Genomic DNA, 21,089 nt, shown 5'->3' with positions numbered 1-21,089 from the left:
ATTTGTATACTTCTTTCACATAACTAGGTGCTATTTTAAATAAGTGACTTTAAATTTTTACATATCTCTCTCCCTCATCTCCAAAATGCTGTGACTTTTTCCTTGTATGTGATCTTAAATTGATTTCCTGCCTCCAATCCATGTGGACCTGAAGTCCTTAATTCAATGAGGAGGGGGTGTCAACGTAAGAAACATTCAAACCTGTGAAGAATTTTTTTTTTTAAAGAATTTTTGAGAGTTTGAGCCAAACTGTCAACAATTGTGGGGAAGCAAAATCTCAACGAATTGAGACAGTGCTCCAGAGAATGGCAGCTTTGTGGCTTATTTTATACATTAAAAAGAGATGACACAAGAGGGTTACATGAAATCCACTGGTGATAGATTAGGGAGGTGGGAGAAAGCAAGCGGGGAGAGGGTAACCTCAAGGCTTGAGTGAAAAGTAAATTGATAGACACATGTATCTTTTAATAGGTGGGTACAGTATAGTTAACAGTCAAAATTAACATGATAAAACAATGAGAGTATGTTTTGCATTGGTTGTGCCCTGAGGGGTCTGGAAAAAGGGGAGTTACCCTGACTGCTTTTAGTTAAAAAGTATTAATTTCAGCCCAGCCGGGTGACTCAGTGGTTGAGCATCAACCAACCTATCAACCAGAAGATCATGGTTTGATTCCCGCTTCCGTTCCCAGTTAGGGCACATGCCCCAGTTGTGGGTTGTGGGCTTGATCCCCAATAGAGGGGCGTGCAGGAGGCAGCCCACCAATGATTCTCATCATTGATGTTTCTTTTTGTTGTTGTTAATCCTCACCTGAGAATATTTTTTCCATTGATTTCTAGAGAGAGTAAAGGGGAGGGGAAAGAGAGATGGAAGGGAGGGGGGTTAGGGGGAGAGAGAGACATTGATTGGTTACCTCCCACATTTGTCCCTACCCGGGCTGGGAAACCTGCTGCTGAGGTACGGTCAGTGCCCTGACCGGGAATCGAACCGTGACGTATTCATAATTCCTACCAGTTTGGGGAAGGTGTGTTTTATTTTTAAAATTTTATGTATTTTTATTTTAATTTATTTTTAATTATAGTTGACATTCAATATTAGTTTCAGGTGTACAACATAGGGATTCAACATTTATATACCTTAGGAAGTGATCACCGCAAGAGTAAACAAATCCACTACCAACTAGAAAGACAACTTATCTTTTTTCCCCTTAAAATTAATACAACCATAAATCAGCTGCATTGTAGAGAACATGCTAAATCACATTTAACCTCTGCTTTGGAGCTCCTTTCTAGACAAAGCTTAGCAGTTTCTCAGTACATTTCCTTCACCGTCGTTGCTAAGATACGTCCGCAGGTGCATAAATCATCAAGAGTTTCTTATGCAGGAAAGCAGAGTGACATGGGAACATCTGTGACGGATGCAGGAATCATTTTCAAGCTACAGCCACGGTTTGCTCTGGTTACCTTTGCATTTCTTGAGTTTTGGGAATACAATAACCAAAATGCAAAAATAACTTTCTGGGTAGAAGATTCCACTTACAGATTTCACAATAAGAGAAGGCCAGCCCTTTATCCTCAGCTACTATTGAAGAGCATCCTTCAGTCCAGCCTGCTGCTGACCTCTGACCCTTGAGAAGGAGCAGGGATCAGAAGGCTAGGAGAGGCTGTGGGGCAGAGTAAACAGTTCACAACAATGCTCTATGTTTACACAGCCTTGTACTCTTGGTGCCAGGAGAGTGGGAAAGTGTTTAGGCTGAAAGACTGGTTTCACAAAAACTATCAACAAAGCAGAACCACACAGATTTGTGCCTGCTACATTTAATGCCACTTTTTGTGCAAAGAACATTTTTATCTTATTGATATCTTGCTGCTCTTCCCAGGGAGAATTAACCAAAGTTAACCAAATAGAATATAAATTATTTTACATTTGTGATAAAGCAAGTTACGAGTTTTAAAACAATTACTTTTTATAAGTCTACTTTTGGGGGGGAAATAGTGGAAGGCAAATTAAATGTATGCAGCACATAGGTGCCCAATCAGCAAATATAGAATTCAACTATCCAAACTGATGACATCGGTATGTGCCTGGCCTGGAATCGAACCCACCACCTTTCAGTGTATGGAACAACATTCCAACCAACTGAGCCATAAGTATAAGTTTATTTTACATATTAAAGCACCTAAACAAATTCTAAAAGGGCCTCCTCATGGAAACTAAATTCTGACTTTTTAAAAAAATATATTTTATTGATTTTTTACAGAGAGGAAGGGAGAGGGATAGAGAGTTAGAAACATCCATGAGAGAGAAACATCGATCAGCTGCCTTCTATACACCCCCTACTGGGGATGTGCCCACAACCAAGGTACATGCCCTTGACCAGAATCGAACCTGGGACCCTTGAGTCCGCAGGCTGATGCTCTATCCACTGAGCCAAATCAGTTAGGGCAAATTCTGACATTTTTAACTTGGGGTGCCTGCATTTGATTTTAAGGTCCATAAGAGGTTGTGCTACCAAACATGCAAAACAAAGTGTTCTTTGGAAATTTGGAAAGCATTCCCATCAGAACTTTTTTGAGTCATACTAAAGGAAGAATTTGCCATCAAACTAAATTCTAGGCAAAACTAATCCTAACATTGCTTGTTTCATATTCAAAACACAAATTTTCTCTAGTATACAAAAGTTTAGTCCCATACAAATGTGTGTGTGAACTCTTTGCTAGGCAGTCTGCCAGAAATTCATGCATTATTGACCTTCAAACAGTTAAACCGAGCCACTCAAACTCTGCTAATTACCCGGCACGTGAAATCTGAGACCATCTTTTCGGGCGCCTGTATTGAGTCACACTGTGGGAAAGGTATCTTCTACGTGCATTAGAGATGACAATAGAGCAAGAATAAAGCAGCCTGCAATCCACCCAAGTTTAATAAAAAAAAGGATGTATTGTTCTAAGTAATCCAAGAAGCTTCCCTGATTTTAAACTGTACTTTTATCCAGTACAGAATTTCCAAATTTCTTTAACATTAACATTAATCTTGACCTTTCAAAAATGAAAGTATTTTGTAACAACGTGCATCTCATCAGAGATAAGATGCTGTGCAAAAATGTCTATGGCTTTGAATAGATTCGGAAAATCAAACAAAATGGGAACACAGAAAGAAGAAAGGCTCAGGTCAGCAAAAGCAAGCCCCTCTCCATAGCGCCCTTTTCTTTTCGTGAAATAAAAGAATGCAAACACTTTACTCCGCATTTAGAAACAAAGGAGCACCAAGACTCAGAAACTGGCTGCCGTCTAAGGGTAGTCAGTGCGTCTACCATGGCGGCTGAGATTCTTTCTCAAGCGCGGAGATGTTTATTTTGGACTCCTAGACAAATGGCTTCCCTTCTGGGAAATGCCCCCTCTTGAAAAGCTCAAGGCTTCGCTCAGGAGGCTGGGCTGTTCCACAGCCAGGAGTTCATAATGGCATCTCTTTAATAACCACACTTCAGCCTCTCAGGAGCAGTGCATTAGCATTCCTTTCAAGTGATACATCCACTAATATCCACCTTCAATTGAGTTGCAGAGGACTTGGGCCACTGATGACGGAGACTCTTCGCGATTTGGTTGTCAGGATAGACACAGAGGCGGCCCTACTTCAGGGAGCCCCTTGAGCCTCCCGCAGCCTTTCCCCATGACCACTACCCCTCACGTTGGGTAGAGATACAGGGACTCCAGACTGGGAGGGGAGGATGTGAATGACTTAACCCACCTACCTGACACCCCCCCGCCCCCCCGCCAGTTTTTTAAAAGCAATAAAACTCATTTACATTCGGCCCAAAGCTCTTCCAGCCCTGTGGTGCCCTGTCCTAACCTCTCTTCCTTCAAGGCTTCCACTATGGATACGTTAATGACTTCACCCAAGTGTGTGAGTTTTATAAGGCTGTCAAAATAAATCATCACAAACTCAGTGGCTTTAAACAGCACACACTGCCCTAGCTGGTTTGGCTCAGTGGAAAGAGGGCAGGCCTGCGGACTGAAGGGCCCTGGGTTCAATTCAAGGGCACGTACCTGTAACCTGGTCATATGTCCTGAATGGGAACCAAACCGGTGACCTCTTGGTTCCTGGGTCCATACTCAACCACTGAGTCTCGGTGGCCGGATGAAGGATGTCCTTTTCAATGTGTCCCATTCTATCAGTACAACGGCAGAGTTGGTAGGTGTGCCCAGGCTAAACAGTGGGGCTGGACACAGGGTGGGTGGCCTAAAAGGAGTGCTGAATTTTTGCTGCACATGCTTAAATATATAGAAAGTGAGGCTGAAGTTAAGGGTTTAGATCAGTGATGGCGAACCTATGACACACGTGTCAGAGGTGACACGCAAACTCATTTTTTTGGTTGATTTTTTTTGTTAAATGGCATTTAAATATATAAAAAAATATCAAAAATATAAGTCTTTATTTTACTATGGTTGCAAATATCAAAAAATTTCTATATGTGACACAGCACCAGAGTTAAGTCAGCATTTTTCAAAATGCTGACACGCCGAGCTCAAAAGGTTCGCCATCACTGGTTTAGATGTAGACTCTCTGGTCACTGAGCACATCTGGGTGGACAAAGCTCCCCCAAGATGTGGAGTAGAACTTAACAGAGCTCATGGTGAAGGGTGGGGGGCATGAGCGCTCCCTGCCACATGGAGATGATCCTACTGAAAAAGAGCAGATTGTTCCTAAACCAGAGGAGAAGGTTGCACAGACGAAAAAGATGTCCCAGAAGAAACTGAAGCAACAAAAACTTACGGCCCAGGAGTAAATTTAGCATAAAATAAACGCTAATCAAAGTTTTTAAAAATTACTGTACAAAAATGGGGGAAATTTTAGCCCAAGGTTGTTGTTTGAATAAAAATAAAGTTCCCTGTAATAAAGGTGTCCTTTATATACACATAGTCTTACATTACAAATGAGCATCACACCGGAGGTCCATCTGACAGAGGTTCTAACCAGAGAGATGTGGCTCTGAGTCGGTCATCTGTCTGGGTCCCAGTTTCCTTGTCTATAAATGTGGGCTGCTAGCTCAGCATTTCCCAAAATGTGTTCTGTGGGAAATTCATTCTATGAAGTGCTCTGCAAAAAAAAAAGGTACCGCCCTAGCTGGTTTGGCTCCGTGATAGAGCGTCGGCCTACGGACTAAAGGGTCCCAGGTTCCATTCCAGCCAAGGGCACATGCCTGGGTTGCGGGCTCGATCACCCCAGTAGGGGGCGTGCAGGAGGCAGCCAATCAATGATTCTCTCTCATCATTGATGTTTCTATCTCTCTCCCTTCCTCTCTGAAATCAATAAAAATAATTTTTAAAAAAATGGTGCCAAGGTCAAATGTTTGAGAAATGCTGCTTGGAGTCACAGTGGCTTGTTAAAGGTTCTAAGAACTGTAATGGACAACCTAGATTAACCCAATGTTTCCCAATCATGTTTGGCAACAATCCCTTTTCTGCAATACCTATTATTACCCTTCAGCTGTGACTTCTCTCCATTCAAACTAGCCTCTCCCTAAATAGTCTGTACTTTCTCATCTCGGCTTCCTTGTCCTTACTTCTTCCACCTAAAGCACTCTTCCCCACACCTAAGTGTTTAAAAGTCCTGTCATGAAGACTGGCTCAAATGCAGACTGGCTCTCCCATGAATTGCTGCTCTCTGGTCTCATCAGATGGAGATATACATGGATCAATTAAGAAAAATGTAATGAGTGGCTACCATAGTGTAGCACTAGGTACACAAAAACACCGATAGTAGTAGCAGTCCTTCATTCCTTATCCAGCAAATATTTATTGAGTACCTACTATATGCCAGTTACTGAGGACACAACAGTGAATAGGATACAGTCCTTGCCCTCAAGGGGCTCTGGGTCTACTGGAAGAGCAGTGGTTGGAGGCAATGATAACCCAACATGAGGGCTATAATTGGTAAGACTAGGACTCGGTATTCCTGGGTCCCCCTCCTGAATGCCATTCTCAGAAGAGTGTGGATGCTTGGGCATAACTATCATAAGGAAGAGAGCCAGAGCTCTGACCGATTTGGCTCAGTGGATAGAGTGTCGGCCTGTGGACTCAAGGGTCCCAGGTTCGATTCTGGTCAAGGGCATGTACCTTTGTTGCGGGCACATACCCAGTAGGGAGTGTGCAGGAGGCAGCTGATCGATGTTTCTCTCTCATTGATGTTTCTAACTCTCTATCCCTCTCCCTTCCTCTCTGTAAAAAATCAATAAAATATATTAAAAAAAAAGAGAGAGAGAGAGAGCCAGACTTGTCCCTGTGGGGCCTTGGGATACCTAAGGCAGCATCTATCTAATAATAGAGGAATATGCAAATTGTCTGGGACACCATCACAGTAACAGTAACAACCAGCAGGCTGCCTGGGGCAACAAGGCCGGCAGGGGGGGTAGTGAGGGACAACCAAACAACTCAACAGCAGGCTGCGTGGGGCAACCAGGCCAGCAGGTCGGGGGGGCAGTTGGGGGTGACCAGGCTGGCAGGGGGGGCAATTAAGGGCAATCAGGCCAGCAGGCAGAGGCGGTTAGGGGTGATCAAGCTGGCAGGGGGGGCAGTTAGGTGCGATCAGGCAGGCAGGCAGGTGAGCAATTAGGAGCCAGCGGTCCCAGATTGTGAGAGGGATGTCCTGGATTGGAGAGGGTGCAGGCTGGGCTGAGGGGGACCCCCCCCCAAGAATTTTGTGCACCGGGCCTCTAGTAGGATAATAAAGGAGCCATGGAATTGGTCAGGCAGATCTGGACTCAAATCTTCCACGTCCACTTACAGACTGTGAGCCCTCCTCAAGTAGTCATCAACGACCATGACTGTGCAATATGAGGAACAATATCTGGCTCAAAAGTGATTGTGGGAAAACATCCAGAAGTGCCTGGAATAAGATCTGACACACATCAGTTCTTTTATCAATAGCAGCACTCTCTAACTTTTCTTCCCTAAACAGGGATATCAAACTTGATCATCCCTCGTTCCACGTCATTATTAGTACTTCAAGGTTTTTTTTGTAAGGCACTGGTTCTGCCCATGGTGGATTTCTCAGCCAATCCTGACTTTCCTTTTCCCAACTCCCAGAGCCTAATGGACCAGACACCAGTCCTGACCATGATCTGGAGAAAACCTGGGAAAAGACAAAATGATGCTGGCAAAGCCGCTGCTAGCCCTGCTTTGTTCTACTGGGTAATACGTTATTGCCGCCCTCATGGCAGATAAGGTAGGACTGGCACATTCAACACACATTCCCAACCACCTTTTTCCTTGTCTTCCTCTGGTGTGGAGGAGGAGAGCGTGTTACCTGGCTTCCCAGCCTCACTTTAAACTAGTGGCCATTACGGTGGCCAATGGGATAAAGGCAGCTCGCTGGCTGGCAATGCCAGAGGCGGCCTCTCAAGGAAAACCCCTTCCTTTGTCTTTTACCTTTTCTTTCTTGATTCTTTCCTCCAGCCTGCATATTAGGGAAGCAGCCATCTTGTGACCCTGAGGTGACAAGTATGATGTCAAAATACTACCCACTAAGGAAGACAAAGCAGAAAGAAAGAGCGAACAAGCCCAGGTGTCTGAATGCCTCGCGGAGCCACTGTGCTGGCCCCGGGCTGACTACCTCCGAACTTCTTGTTACGAAACAAATCTACCCCTCGTTTGTGCATGCCACAGCAGAACACGTCTCTAAGCAAAATACGTGGTCAAAGACACCTGACATTTATTTCCTCCTCATATTTTCTGCTGTGCGCAAAATCTTTGTCTTAACGAGGCCTTGATTAAAGTTTCTGGATTTTATACTAGCCAGTGCTTGTCAGCACCTTAACTGCTGTGGACTAGAATGACGTACTGATGGGTACTTACAGGAAAGATGTCAGGGCTCCTGCTGCCCGACACACATCATGTCAAGTCTGGGACACGCAATGAGAAGGAGGAGCTGCAGGAGTTTCAGCTAGTGTTGCTCATTTTTAAAAAATGTATTTTTATTATTTCAGAGAGGAAGAGAGAGAGGGAGAGAGATAGAAACATCAATGATGAGAGAGAATCATTGATCGGCAGCTTCCTGCACACCACTACCAGGGATCAAGACCACAACCTGGGCATGTGCCCTGACTGTGAATCAAACCGTGACCTCCTGATTCATAGGTTGACGCTCAACCACTGAGCCACACTGGCCAACCTAGTATTGCTCATTTTTTTTATATTTTGATTTTTTTTTTTACAGAGAGGAAGGGAGAGGGAGAGTTAGAAACATCGATGAGAGAGAAACATTGATTAGCTGCCTCCTGCACACCCCCTCCTGGGGATGTGCCCGCAATCAAGGTACTTGCCCTTGACCGGAATTGAACCTGTGACCCTTCAGTCCGCAGGCCGACGCTCTATCCACTGAGCCAAACCGGTTAGGGCAGTATTGCTCATTTTTAACTGCTTGGAGATATTTGTCCTAAAAAGGTTATAGGAGGCGCTCTTCTCTTGATGAGGGTTTCCTTCCTGCGTGTAGAAAATCACGGAGGGGAAGATAACACCTGTCACGGCTGTACGGCCTGCTCTCCAACGGGTATCTACAGTTACAGCCCTGAGAACGGGAAGCCTCTCCATCTCTCCCGAAAGAAAGGCTTGTGAAATGGAGCCAAAAGTCAGTATCATCATCAACATCAATGTAAGATTAACTCAGGGTTTAAAGAGACAAATAATGAATAACCCCACTCCTATTTCAGGGGCAGGGAATCCCTGCCGTTTGTGAAGAAAGGGGCATTTGGCCCTGAAAGAGGATGGGTCCATCCAGGCCCCAGGTCTCCGTGGCCAGGTGGTGTGATGGTGGACTGAGCCCCGCACAGGCCTCCTGCACCAATGATGGGAGGGCTCTGGGTGATGGGAGCTGGAGAAAGCTCTACTGTATTACATCACGAGATCAGTGTACTTAATGCTGCCTTTACCCCAGACTATACACACACACACCTACGTACTTTACCAAAAGCATCATAAAAACTGCAGCCCTGCCCTGACCGGTTTGGCTCAGTGGATGGAGCATCGGCCTGCGGACTGAAAGGTCCCAGGTTCGATTCCAGTCAGGGGCATGTACCTTGGTTGCAGGCACATCCCCAGTTGGAGTTGTGCAGGAGGCAGCTGATTGATGTTTCTCTCTCATCGATGTTTCTGACTCTCTTTCCCTCTCCCTTCCTCTCTGTAAAAAATCAATAAAATATTTAAAAAACAAAAAAAACAAAACTGCAGCCCTGCCTCTTCCTCTCCTGCTGATGAGGGTGGGGGTTGGTGACCCAGAATAAGGATGAGCACCGTCCCCAGAATCCACGCCCAGAGGCGCCCCCTCGGCAAGGCTGCTGCGCCCAGTGGGCCATCCTCTCTCCCACCCGGAACCGCTCTTGCCCCAGTCTGGAAAGCATGACTGAGTTTCTGCATCAATGGTCCCTTTCACTTCTCCCAGACTGTCTGCTACGCTCCAGCTGCTTTCAAGTAGATTACAGACTCTCTTGGCCTCCTGAAATATTAACTTTTAAAAGATAAAAGCCATGGTGGGGATACAAGTCACATAAATGTAGTTTCCCTGAGAAGTACTTCTAGGCTGTTAGAAACTTTAAAAACATAAACTTTTCCATTTTAAGATTGTGAATTCCCTTTTCTCCAACCCAGAAGGCTTCATGTTAAATCTGGGCAGATGTGACTGTGCCCCAGCAGGACGCTGGCATCTTTTCCCAAGGCCATCGCCTTAGAAATGAAATGGAAAGTTCATCACCCTGAAACGTCGTTAAAGGGGCTGTAGGATCCTCGCTGGTTTGGCTCAGTGAATCTCCAGAACGTCGGCCCTCGGACTGAAGAGTCTCAGGCTCGATTCCGGTCGCAGGCTCGATCCCAGGCCCGCATCAGGCACACGCTGGAGGCAACCAATCAATGTGTCTCTCTCACTGTCTTCCCCTCCCTTCCACACTCTCTAAAATTAATGGAAAAATGTCCTTGGGTGAGGATTAACAACAACAAAAAGAGGTTGTAGCTCTTGCTCAGTATCAGTGGCTCTCATCTCTGCCTGGGCGGGATCACTGCTCCTAGGAGCCCACCACCTACTAACTTCACACTAAGCCAGACATGTTCTCAGATTACATTCTGATAGAGAGGCCGTGGGTCTGTGCACATCATGTTGTGTCCAGACAGAAACCACTAGAGTCCATCTTAGAGGTCTTCTGACCCCTTCCTTTGCCTTCCATACAGACATGGTTCCCCAACCCCACTCAAAACACACATGGTGTCAACCCAGAGAAGAGGGACATATCTTTCAAATATGCATGCTTCCTGGCTTACTGCTTCTCTAACACCCTCTTTTTCTGTCCAGCCTAAGATGGACATTCTCCATTTCCTCCTGAGACACCCCCTCTCCCAAAGGCTGCACAGCCAGTACTCCCGCTACAACCTGCTGAAGATTTTCTCAACTCCTGCTCACTTCACCAACCCTCTTGCCCAAGTGAACCCCTCCCTTTCCCACTGCCACCTCAGGCTTTAAGCCTGGTGTTGGAGAGCAAGGCCAATTCTTACGGAACTGCCTGGAGCAACACAGCCTGCTGGGTCATGGAAGTCATGCATCTCATTCTGCTTCCAACGTGGCCCAATGTAGCAAACTGTTAGCAAGAGAAGCAGAATGTTTGACTGAAGACTTGGGGCTTTCTGATAAATGTTGCCGAAATCTTGGGATCCTGAGCTAAGTCAACTTACAACTATACCTCATAAAATAGATGACTGATAGATAGATAGATAGATAGATAGATAGATAGATAGATGGTGCTGAGCTGCTATCCCAGAGGAACTGCCTTGCTCATTTTATACCTCAAACCTTGGAATGCTAAAACAAGGCAAAATAATCTTTGGACTAGTCCTAAAGCAACATTGTGTTCCAAAGAACTGTATGCAAAAACAACAGGAAAGCAAATATTATGACTATTGAATTGATGACTACAAACCAAAAATTATAATCAAGTGTTACTATATTAATTTTCTTCACCTTCTAATTGGAATGCTATTTGGGTTTCTGCCTGAATCAGTGCTTCTTGAATTATTCTTCTCTTTTCTATCTCAAACAAATGCTGTTGCCTCTCATATTGACCTTTTATTTTTAGGTTAACAACGGTGAGAAAACTCTAGAATTCCCTAATTAGGGAATCTAGTCCTTATCCTGAATTCCTTCCACTCACTCTTCCTGTCATATCCTATCAAGCTTAAATGTCAACTCCCTAGAGCAGTCTTCCCAGACCACTTCATCTAAAGCAGCGGTTCTCAACCTGTGGGTCGAAACCCCTTTGGGGGTCGAACGACCCTTTTACAGGGGTCGCCTAAGACCATCGGAAAACACATATATAATTACATATTGTTTTTGTGATTATCACTATGCTTTAATTATGTTCAATTTGTAACAATGAAAATACATCCTGCATATCAGATATTTACATTACGATTCATAACAGTAGCAAAATTACAGTTATGAAGTAGCAATGAAAATAATTTTATGGTTGGGGGTCACCACAACATGAGGAACTGTATTAAAGGGTCGCGGCATTAGGAAGGTTGAGAACCACTGTGCTAAACTATAGGCCAGTTCCTGCACCAGACAGAACCAGAAGAGAGGGTTAAAAGCACTCCTAGAGTCAGATAAACCTCAAAGACTGATCTCAGAAGTGACCCCGGACAGAACTTCATTAAATCAGACTGCTGAGCAAGGTGGCCCCAGAGCACTACTGAAAACAATAGAGCAATCACCAGTAATTATTAGTCCCTCCAGGAGTGGTATAATACCAAATGAAGCAGACCTCTTAACCAAGAGTCAAAGAGAGAGCCCTGCTAAAAGCCACTGTCATCCCAGAGTGACTGTGCGAGACCAAGGCTGCACTCTTTGAGGAAAAACACCAAAGGCTTCTTGCTGCGGGGAGATAGACTTCACTAAAGTAGCCTCGTCAAGTTACAAAAGCAAACAAATACAAGTCCCAGAGAGGGGAAGAGGAATCTGGATCCAGAGTTGCTATAATATATATATTACCTAAAAGGTCCAGTTTTCAACATCACAAGACATGCAAAGAACCAGGAACATGTGACACATATGCAGGGAGGAATGTAGGCAACAGAAAATGCCTGTGAGAGGGGCCAGATATCATATTTAAAGACCTCAAGGTAGCTAGTACATGTTCTAAGAACTAAAGAAAACCACACTTTAAAAGTACAGGAGCCCTAGCCACTGTGGCTTAGTTGGTTGGGCATCTGTCCATGCACCATAAGGTCACCAGTTTGATTCCTGGTCAGGGCACAGGCCCAAGTTGAGGGCTCAATCAGGATCGAGGTCCTTGCAGGAGGGGAGGCAGCCGATCAATCTCTCTCTCTCTCTATCCTCCCTCTCTCTCTGTTCCTCTCTCTCTAAAAAATTAATAAAAACTTATTTTTTGAAAGTACAAAGACATAGAAGATATCAATAAAAAGGAACAGAAAATTAGGGAGTTGAAAAGTACAATGACCAAATTTAGAAATTCATTACAGGGGTTCAACAGTAGATTTGAACTGTCAGAAGAATCAGTGAACCTGAAGATGGAGCAACAGCGATTACATAAACAATAAAAAAAACACACAACAGAATGAAGAAAATAAACAGAACCTCAGAGCAATGCAAGACTCCTTTTTATGTGTAAGGAGGAATACCAGAAGTACAGGAGAGAGAGAAAGGAGCAGAAAAAAATATTTTAATAAATTATAGTAAAATATTCCCAGAGTTGCTGAAAAACTATACATCTGAAAAGCTCAAAGAACTTCCAAGTATGAGAATGCTACACACAGACACACCAGAGAATGAAAAAACTGAAAGCCAAAGACACACACACACACACACACACACACACACACAATCTTAAAAGTAGCAAGGGAAAAACAACTCAACACATACAAAGAAGCTCCAAATAGATTAACAGCTAACTTCTCACCAGAAACAATAGAGGCCAGAAAGCAGGGTGGTAACATTTAAAGTGATGAAAGAAAAACCTGTCTCTATCAAAAACACCTCATGTGTGCATTCCAGATAAAATTAATAAAGATGAATATTAAAGGCCAACAATGCTCTAATGAAAAGCTTTTTAATTTAATGACTTTTCACTGACACAATTGGAGGACAATGATATTAAAAACTGCATTAAGACTCACATAACTCTTTAATCATAGAGATTTCAAACTTCCTACAACATTGAGTCTCCCCCTTTCATTCTTTTTCTAAGATGGAGTTGTATTTGACTTTATGTAGAGACCTGCTTTCCCTCATCTATAATAATAAAAGCCTAATATGCAATTTAGACCTTACAGACAAAGCCGGGCTGCAAGGGACGAGCCCTTGGCACGAATTTTGTGCATCGGGCCTCTAGTGAAATCATAGAAAGATATTTGTTTTGTCCCCAGTTCCTGGCAGGGAGCTCCTAAACCCTTGGAATTTCCTGAGTGATAAGTGTGATTGGTGGGCCCCTAGATAGTCTCAGTGTGGATGCTGGCTGCCAGAAGGACCAAGCCTTGATTAGAAGCTTGGAACTTTCAGCCCCACTCTCTTTCTAACTTCTGGGGATGGGTGAGGGGCTGGAGATTGCATTGATCGCCAATGACCAATAATTTAAAAATATTTTTATTGATTTCAGAGAGGAAGAGAGAGGGAGAGAGAAATAGAAACATCAATGAGAATCAATTGGCTGCCTCCTGCACACCCCCTACGGGAGATCGAGCCTGCAATCCAGGCATGTGCCCTGACCGGCGGGAATTGAACTGTGACCTCCTGGTTCATAGGACAACGCTCAACCACTGAGCCACAACGGCTGGGCCCCAATGGCCAATATTTTAATAAATCATGTATTTGTAGTGAAACCTCCATAATGAAGTTGGGAGAGCGTCCGGATTGGTGAATACATCCAGGTGCTGGAGAGAAGCTCTGAAAGCCTCCTCCCCTTCCCCTTGCCTTATGCATCTCTTCCATTTGTCTGTTCCTGAGTTGTATCCTTTATAATAAACCGGTAACATAAGTAAAGCACTTTCCTGAGTTCTGTGAGTCCTTCTAAAATTATTGAACCTGAGAAGGGTGGTTGTGGGAACTCCTGACTTTGCAGCCAAGCTGCACAGGAGTGTCAGTAACCTGAGGACCGGATACTTCAAATTGGCATCAGTCTTGTGGGACTGAACCTTAACCCTGCGAGTTTGATGCTAACTCCAGGTAGTTCGTGTTAGAGTGGAATTGGAGGATACCTAGTTGGCATCTGCAGAGAACTGGAGAATTAGTAGGTAAATTAGAGAATTTACCCTTCTTGTTTCCCCCTCATTCTCTAGGCCTCCACCCTGTGTATTTAAAGCTGGTGGTCCAGGTAATAGTGTCCCTGTAGCCACAACCCCCATCCTCCAAGAGGCCCCCCTACACACAGAAGTCTAAGTATAAATAAACAAGATGTCATGGAATCTCAGCTACCAATAAAATGTCAACTTCAAAATGAGTGTGTAGCAAGCACCTTATTCAACTCAAAGGGAACTTTTGCAACACAGCGCTCCCCTCCTCCCCCCACCCCAAGGGTTTCCTTATAGTTGAGAGAAGTTGAAAAGTTAGTGTCCTAGTCCATTGTTGGCTAAACACCAATCATTTGGGTCACCTTTGGGACCTATCCACATAGACCTTTATTTTTTAATCAACTCGATTAAAATCATTACTGAGGAAACTTTATGTCCCTACTTTAAGTGGGAAATCAGTACCATTTGCTATAATAGAAGGTATACTGTCGTTCATTTTTAAAAAACTAATGTTTCAGCGTACAGTATACCTAAATCAACCTGTGTGCCACCACCAATGTTATACATAGAACACTTTGGGAAATGATGCCCTACTTCATGTGGGATGAGAGGCTAAGAACAGAAATGGAAGGCCCTGGCCCTGTGAAGTGCCCCGGGGCTCAGAACCAGGCTTCCTCCTGAGAAGACTGTCTTCAGCTTCCTTTCTAAAGGCACATCAAGGAACCACTCACATCTGCACGGCCTTGATTCCGTCAGGACACTAAAAAGAAGAGTTATTTTTATTATCAGGGCTTCCAACCAGTGAAGCTCGGTTTAAAAATACACAGAGCCCTGGGCTTCCTGAAAAGTGCCGCCACCGAATGCTCTTGCTGTCCAGAGAGGGCCCGTGTGATGTGACCCACAGTTACCATTTAAAGGGCACACCGTTCCTTTATTCCCTTTCTTAGGGTGGCGAAGAATTCCCTTTCTTAGGGTGGCGAAGAGTCGGTTGATGGAAAGCTTAAGAAAAACAGATTCTGGCAAAGGCTAGGATTAGAAAAAAGAAAAAAAAAGTAAACATCAAAACTGCTTCTTGAAGGTGATTTTTTAAATTTTTCAAAATATAACTTTTATTCACTCTAAATTACAAATAAGATGGACCATTCCTTAATTTTAGAAAACAGTCATTTATAAATTAAACACTGGGAAGGGGCAGGAATTACTGGCCCATGAGAATCATCCAGTGACTCAAGGGAATGAGAATAGTACACGTCTGGATGGAAGGCACCCACAGCCTGAAGGTGAGGTTCAGAGACGGTCCAGGGGCTGGCTCTTCAGGGAGGAGTTAAGACCGGGTCTCACCAACTCAGGGGCCAATAATGGTTGAATAGGAAAAAGCAAAGCCACGTATATCTTTTAAGTGCTTTATGGGTATATGGCATGTTACCTTACAACAGCCCACTGTACTTTCATTATCTAAGTTTTGCCGAGGGGAAGCAGTCGCATACAGAGTTAAATCAATTGCCCACCGTCTCAGGTAGGTGCCTGAACAGGATCTGAAGCCAGGCAGTCTAGCCTCAGAGCTGGTGCTCTTGACCACTGATACATACTGAGCATCATGCTCTGAAATCCCTCCTCCCCCTTCTTAAATATCAGCCCTAAACTGCGGCACCGCAGTCCCCTGAACGGCCCAGACAAAGGCTGGGTGAAGGGCCTTGAGGACCACTTGGGCTGAGATGGAAGACAGCCAATGACGCTGCGCTGAGCCTGACCTGGCTGAGGTCTGGCCAGAATGATCCCTTTTCAGTTATGGCCATTTAGCAGAGATTAGAGCAGTGGTTCCCAACCTTTCTTTTGGCCATGCCCCACCTAAGCATCTCTAAAATCCTGATGCCCCACTGCTGTGATATATAAATCGTATTATTCAAAAAGTGAACTCCTATTCACATGGAGGAAGCCTAAAAGGCCATTAACTTGGTCTAAACAAGCTGCCAAAGAACGTGGCATCCATGAAAGAGAAAAACAGAAGAACGAAAGGACAGTTGAAAATACTGAGGAAGAAATCACTAAGAAATTGTTTTAAAAAAATAGTAATATGAAGTGATATGAAAAAAAATAGCAAATAAAGTTTCAAAACATATCGTCGAGAACTGAAATGCATAAATATGTCACAACATATATTTATATACTGTATATAAGGCCCCTAGAACCTTAAGAAATGCAAAAAATTCACTGTTAATAACTCATTCTCGAATTGCCCCCCTTAAAAATCAAACTGCCCCCCTATGGGGTGTGTGCCCCACGTTGGGAACCACTGGGTTAGAGGCAGGCTCCTTGCCTCTGCTCTGAGATAAGACACATGACAGACATGTTTTGCAGTGTGGGAGAAATGCCCCATGGGGCAGGAGTCCCAGCAACCCCCACTGTGCCTGCCTGGCTGGCACCCAGGTCAGAGCTCGCCTAGCATGATTCTTGATCAACAACTAAACAAAACCAAACCAAAAAAAAGGCAGGGTACAGGCAGGAGAAGATACGTCTTGAACATATTTCTACTTCCCATATCCAAGCCCACGCACAACCTGACAAAACAAACTCCCCAACAACCCAAGCCACCACCATACACTTGTATCTGACGATGCTCTTAAAACCTAAACCTGGGGTCATCTTCTGTTGCCTTTCAAAATGTTTTCCCCTCAGTTGATATGGATTTTCTAACTCTTCCCACGAGATTTGTTCCTTTTTGATCCTCTGTGTCCCTGTGCCTCTTGAGAGTGTAAATGAATCTTCTGAGGGTTCCCTTCGCTCTGCTTCCTCCTGCACCTGCATTGCTCACTCCCTGGTATCTGGAAGGCATCTGGTTTCACAGGCTTTCAAAGACTGCAGAAGTCAAAGGTCAAAATTTACATTTGCAACACACAGTCAGAATCAAAGAAGATTTAATAGATCTATTGTGTACCTACATCAGAAGACTCAATATTGTTAAGGTGTGAAGTCTCCTGAAATTGATCTATAGATTTCACACAATCCTAATAAAAATCCCAGCAGGATTATTTTCCTGTGGGAATCAATAAGCTGACTCTAAAGTTTACAAGGAAAAGCAAAGGACCTATAGTTGCCAAAACAAAAGGAAACAAAGTTAGAGGTCTTACAATACCTGATGTCAAGATTTACTATGTAGTTACAGTAATCAAAACAGTATAGTTCCACCCAGCATGGCTCAGTGGTTGTGTTGACCTATGAACCAGGAGGTCAGTTCGATTCCTGGTCTGGGCACATGCCTGGGTTGTGGGCTTGATCCCCTGTGTGGTGCAGGAGGCAGCCTATCAGTGATTTTCTATCATCATTGATGTTTCTATTTCTCTCTTCTTCTCTGAAATCAATAAAAAATATACATCTACATATTTTAAAAATTGGACATATTTTGCAAAAAGAACACCGACCCATAACACACCATATACAAAAATTTTCATGAAATGCAAGATAAATTTAAATACAAACCTAAAAGTATAAAAATTTTTAAATATATTTTTATTATAGTCACTTATGTAAGACTAATTAGTCATGGGAAAATATGTGTTTCGAGACCCTCACATCAAATGAATACAGTTAAAACTGATGGTTTCAGATTGGGGGAACAAAAGCTGTTTTGATTTTAAAAGAATTTTACAAGAGACTTCCTAATCCTTAATTAACTGCTTAAGAAACGGTGCAGAGCTTTGCATCAACAAGAGGGAGATCTTTTGCACACATTTCCCCCCAATAGATAAATTTTTAAGTCAATTACCATGTAATGAGTTTAATATTATAAACTAGAGGCCCAGTGCACGAAATTCGTGTGGGGGAGGGGTCCCCTCAGCCCGGCCTGCACCCTCTTGAAATCCGGGACTGCTGGCTCCTAACCACTCACCTGCCTTCCTGATTGCCCCTAACCACTCACCTGCCTGCCTGATTGCCCCTAACCACTCTGCCTGCCTGCCTGATGGTCCCTAACCGCCTCCGCTGAGGCTTCATCCGGAAGATCATTTGGCTGTCCCATCTAATTAGCATATTACGCTTTTATTATTATAGATCAGTGATAGTGAACCTTTTGAGCTCGGCGTGTCAGCATTTTGAAAAACCCTAACTTAACTCTGGTGCCGTGTCACATATAGAAATTTTTTGATATTTGCAACCATAGTAAAACAAAGACATATTTTTGATATTTATTTTATATATTTAAATGCCATTTAACAAAGAAAAATCAACCAAAAAAATGAGTTCACATGTCATCTCTGACACATGTGTCATAGGTTCGCCATCACTGTTACAGATGATCCTGGGTAAGCAGTCTCTGTTTCCTCATCTGTAGTAAGTTAGCTGACCTAAACAGTTCTCTGCATTGTAAAACCTTAAAGTCTCATTTCCCTACAGCACAAGTTAGCTGAATCTCCAGGGGGCCTTTGAAAGCCCTCTGATCTATGAAACCCATGAGCTCAAAGGAAGGCAAACTCTACCCCTTCCCAAGGCCTCCACTGTGCACATGCAGGGCAAGCCTGGCAAGTGTCAGTCAGAAGGGAAGGACTGCGGGGTCAGTGCTGGGGGAACTCTGCCCCAGGTCACATGATTAATGCTCTACAGCAGCCCAGACTCGGGCCACTGCTCCCCACAGCCCAGCCCCACCCTCTGTCCTCCTACACGCCTACCTCCCGGGGGGAGGGTAACCTTGGCAGTTTGTACTTGGCCTCGACATCCCACCATCACAGCTGCTCTGAGATTGTGGCCCTCTCTAGGGGAGGCCTCTGGGTCAGCTCTGTGAGCTGATCAACTCCTTCCACAGGAAGACGCTCCAGAGGAACCCAAAGTTCCCAAGAATGCCTCAAACATCTGCCCCAGAAGGAGTTAGGCAGCAGGGGTTCCATGGTAGAATAAGCCTGAGGCACTACATTTTTCTCCCGCCTCCTGGATGTAGGCAATCAGCACACCCAGGTCTCCCAGAAGTCTTTGCAGTCATGAAATCTGTTTAAAAGTGGCTTCCAAGCTCACTTACCTAGGAAACTCTCTCATGTACATGCCATGGAGCTACTGTTTCTGTGCACTGAGATCAGTGCTATTAACTTCTTTGCATTTATACTGTTCCTTTTATGCCCTTTTTAGAAAACCTGTGTTTCCAAGAAAAAAAAAGGTTCATGCGATATGCTAGCACTTATGTAAAAATGGGGGAGGATATTTCCATACATGTGGCGTGTAGATGTATGAACTCTCTCTGGAAGGATTTAGGGAACTGGTCACTGCAGCTGTTTCTAGAGAGCGGAAATGAGTGGCTGGAGGTAGGGGGAAGAGAGACTTTTTACTGTGTACCCTTTTGTACCATGTGAATATGTTACCTAGCAATCCATTAAATTAAAATAACAGGTACTAAAAAAAGTGATACCTTAAAAATACAAAGACATTCACAAGTGCATGTGCACGCACGCACACACACCCACACATGCAGGCACTCCAGCCATAATCAACACCACAGAGAATATAACCACTGTTAATATTTGGTGTCCGTATTTTAGTCTCAGTTGTCTATTTTTGCTTTAGTTGCCTGTGCCTTTTTTTTTTTTTTAACTGATTTCAGATAGGAAGGGAGAGAGCAATGATGAGAGAGAATCATTGATCGGCTGCCTCCTGTACGCCCCTTACTGGAGATGGAGCCTGCAACCTGGGCATGTGCCCTGACCAGGAATTGAACCGTGACCTCCTGTGTGATCTCCTGGTTCATAGGTCGTCGCTCAACCGCTGAACCACACCTGCAGGGCTAGTTGCCTGTGCTTTTGATGTTATATTCAAGAAAGCATTGCCAAGACCTATACCATTAAATTTTTCTTCTCTTCTTTTAGTTTTACAGTTTCGGGTCTTACATTAAGCCATTAATCCATTTTGAGTTGATTTCTATGTATGGTGTAAGGCAAGGGTCCAATTTCATTCTTTTGCATGTGGATATCCAGTTTTCCCAGCATCTTCTGTTGACATTTCCCATTGGTGTATTTTTTTTAAATATATTTTTATTGGTTTCAGAGAGGAAAGGAGAGGGAGAGAGAGATAGAAACATCAATGATGAGAGAGAATCATTGATTGGCTGCCTCCTGTACGTCCCCTACTGGGGATCAAGCCGGCAACCCTGGGCATGGGCCCTTGACTGGAATCAAACCTGGGACCCTTTGGTCCACAGGTCAATGCTTTATCCACTGAGCCAAACCAGCTAGAGCTCCCATGGTGTATTCTTTACATCCTTATAAAAAAAATCAGTTGACTTTATATGTGTGGGTTTATTTCTGGGCTTTCCATTCTGCTGCATTGGTGTACGTATATGTCTGTCTTTGTGCCAGTACCATATTGTTTTAATTACTGTAGAATTGTAACATATTAAAATCAGAAAGTGTAATGCCTCCAGCTTTGTTTTTCTTGCTCAAGATTGTTTTGGCTATTCAGGTTCTGTTGTGACCCCACATGAATTTTGTTGTATTTTTTCCCCGTTTCTGTAAAAAAAAATGCCACTGAGATTTTAAAAAAAAAAACTTTTTGGAATCCTCACCTGAAGATATTTTTTCCCATTGTTTTTTAGAGAGAGTGAAAGGGAGGAAGAGAGAGAGAGAAAGAGAAACATTGATGTATAGAGAGACACATCAATTGGTTGCCTCCTGCACATGCCGACAGGGGCCGGGGATGTAACCTGCACCTGAGGCACCTGGCCCTGGCCGGAAAGCGAATCCTCGGCCCTGCAGTGGGAGGGCCAACATTCTAACCACCGAGCAACACCAGCCAGGGCGCCATTGAGATTTTGATAGGAATTGCATTGATCTGTA

General features: G+C 44.0%; 1 protein-coding gene and 1 pseudogene across 1 annotated transcript in view; one reads left to right on the top strand and one right to left on the bottom strand.

Moving 5' to 3' along the window:
• The window catches only part of STOX1 (storkhead box 1), a 45,000-nt gene that overhangs the window by 8,821 nt on the left and 15,090 nt on the right, over nucleotides 1-21,089 (bottom strand). The window lies entirely within an intron of this gene.
• The window catches only part of LOC102420940, a 37,527-nt pseudogene continuing 21,066 nt past the window's right edge, over nucleotides 4,629-21,089 (top strand).

This window comes from Myotis lucifugus, unplaced genomic scaffold, assembly GCF_000147115.1.
Source record: "Myotis lucifugus unplaced genomic scaffold, Myoluc2.0 scaffold_671, whole genome shotgun sequence".
NCBI lineage: Eukaryota > Metazoa > Chordata > Mammalia > Chiroptera > Vespertilionidae > Myotis > Myotis lucifugus.
The sequence above is the reverse complement of the archived record's forward strand: the minus strand, read 5'-3'. Positions and strand labels throughout refer to the sequence as shown.